The following is a 2,884-nucleotide window of genomic DNA, read 5'->3' on the forward strand; positions in this document are numbered from 1 at the left end:
TCACACACATACCCCCCTCCCTCCCGCCCCGTGCACATCACTGATGTCACATCTCTATTCCCCAGCATCCGGGCCAATCAAGCGATGGCGGGGCCTCGCGCGCATGCAGCTGTCAGTCGATCCGCAGCACAGTTTGCACGCGAGAAACCCCCTTCCCTCTCCATGACAAAGCCAGCTCCTTCTCAGAGAAGGCGCTACCCTCAGTAGACACTGCGTGGGGCTCCCGTAATGCCTGACGGCCCCACCACGAGGGACAAGGACAGTGTGACTGTAGTGACCACTGCAACTGGGGTGCCAGGCAGGGTGTCCGCCCCCTCCCGAGTCAAACTCATTGGCCCCTATGCCAGCCCGGAGGCCGAGCGTGGACAGTGCTGCCAGTGACAGGCCGCTCTGCAGGAGGAGCTGGCCGGCCCGGGTGCCCGTCCGAGGCTGGGAGAGCCACGCTTGGGGCAGGGGGAGACCAGGACAGGCATGGCCGGAGATGTCTCTCAAAGCCCTCCGTCGCACTCAACTCCAGTTTTTGTGTTTTGGGACAATTACTTTAGAAAATAAGTAGGTCGTTTTAAAAACAAAAATTATTGATTGCTTTTTTGTAGTGTTCAAAAAAAAGGTTCTTTGTGTATAGCCAAATGACTGAAAGCACTGATATATTTAAAAACAAAAGGCAATTTATTAAGGAAATTTGTACCATTTCAGTAAACCTGTCTGAATGTACCTGTATACGTTTCAAAAACACCCCCCACTGAATCCCTGTAACCTATTTATTATATAAAGAGTTTGCCTTATAAATTTACATAAAAATGTCCGTTTGTGTCTTTTGTTGTAAAATCAAGTGGTTTTTTCATAAGGTTCTTTTACTATTTGAAAAGATGGGCAGCACGCAGTTTTATTTTACTTTTGTAAGTTTTTAATACATGTGAAAGCATGCCTTTCTAAGTGACGCGTTTGCACCTTTTGTTGGGAAGTACTGTATCCTGTGCTGTCAGCATTCTCGATAAATCTCTCTGTGAAAGTGACTCAAGGTCTGGGCTTTCATTGTAAGACAGAAGTCCCCCTCCAGCTCACGTGACAGCATGGTGGCGTTGCCTCACTTGATCTGGCGGGCCCTGCACACGGATAGCCACAGTCAGGACTGCCGTGAGAGGAAGGGGAAACCCGCTTCGCATGCTGGCCTCCTTGGCATACCCGGGTGGGTGGCTTTCCAGGCACCCTGCTCCGGTGTGGGACCCAGCCCGAGTCTGCCTGCAGCGCTGTCCTGACCCGTGGGGGAGACCTCCTCGGGCTGGACGTGCTCCCCAGGCCCTGGTCCTGTGCCCCACACCGGTCGACACGCCCGGCCTCGGCTGACTGCTAGCCTGGCATGCTGATTAGGCAAGGGCATGCTGAGGGGCTGCCCAGAGGAGCCCTGATGTCAGTCCCTGGTTCCTGCAAGGGTTTGGCTGTCAGGCGCTGCCTACCTGGGTGGAGGAGATGGCTGCACGGCGCAGCAGGACTGTGGATTTGCTGAGTCCAGCTTCATGTGCAAATGTGGGCACGCCTACTAAAAGGTGCCCTCCCTAGCCTGGGCCTTGTACGTTAAATGAAAGAGTTGGAAATTCAGCCGGTGTGCATCGAGCACCTCTTGTGTTGTTCCGGTCTGTTCCGGCAGCTGACGCTCCCGTGTGTGCAGGTGTTGACTGAGTCCCTGTTCCCAGAGGTTAGTTAGGGTGTGTGCGGTGATCATTTCAGATCGTTGAGTTGGTACATCTCATTAAGGGCTGGCCCCGTGAGAAGCAACTCGGGACCAGGGCGTGGCTGGCATCCTCTGAGAGTGGCCACAGTGGCTGCAGCTTCCGGGAAGAGGCGCCAGCAGGGGCCAGCCGGGGACCTTGGGCAGAGATCATGTCTAGGAAAACACCCTAAGTCCCTGGGAGGACAGGTTAGGGGTGGGGAAGCTCTTTGCCGTCAGGATCAAGAGGGCAAGGGGGACTGTCATGGGAACCTGTTGCCCCACAAGCACGCGTCCCTCTGGACACAGGACAGGAAGGCGCCCTCGCTGCCTGTGGGGGCGCCGGCCAAGTGGCAAGGGGCTCCGTGCGCTCAGAAGGATGCAGTGGGAGGACGGGGACAGCAGCTGCGGCGGCTGTGCTCGCGGGGCTGGAAACGCTGTCACCCCTGTCCAGCTCAACCTTGTTGGTAAGGCCTGGGAGAGCAACACGGGCAAACTTGTGGCTGTGGAGGCGGCAAAAACGCGGTAGGGGCCGCCTAGAGAGTTCTGAACGCTGAAGGCTACGGACGTGCACAGGGGCTCGACGTGAGGGCTAGCAGGGGCTCGTGGTAACAGCCCGTGGGCGGCTGAAGAGCTGGGCCTCCATAGGAGCCTCACGAAGGGCCGATGCAGGGAGGTGCAGTGGCCGCCGCGTGCCCGGGAGGCCATCCGGGCAAGCCGAGGCAGGGAACCTTGTCGGAAGCCCGCGCACATCCATCCAGGTAGGAGGCCGTCCGGGTGAGAGGTCGTGGGGAGGGCACTGGGCTGTAGACGCCGAGGACGACGGCGGCATGGGCGAGAGAGACCCGTGTGGCTAGGGCATCAAGCAGGCTGGGGCGCAGCGGGAGAAGCTGCCGGACTGGGCCGTCCTCGCAGGCGGCAAGGGTGACCGGAAAAGGGGGCACAGCAGGAGCCGCGCCGTCAACACGTGCCTGTGCGAGCGGGAAGAAGCCGGCAACGGAGAGAAGCAGAGCAGGAGGGGGCCGGGAGCCACCGGACCGGCCGGCGGGAGGCGCCTTTCTGCGGCCCCCTGCGCCACCCTCCTGCCCAACCCTGCCACCGCCGAACCCCGCCACCCTCTGCCGCTCCCCAGCAAAGGCGGAGCCCGGCGCCGGGCCGCCCCTCGGGATCGCCCCA

The sequence above is a fragment of the Carlito syrichta genome, unplaced genomic scaffold (genome assembly GCF_000164805.1).
Source record: "Carlito syrichta isolate Samal-C Ts95f unplaced genomic scaffold, Tarsius_syrichta-2.0.1 Scaffold314365, whole genome shotgun sequence".
Taxonomy (NCBI): Eukaryota; Metazoa; Chordata; class Mammalia; order Primates; family Tarsiidae; genus Carlito; species Carlito syrichta.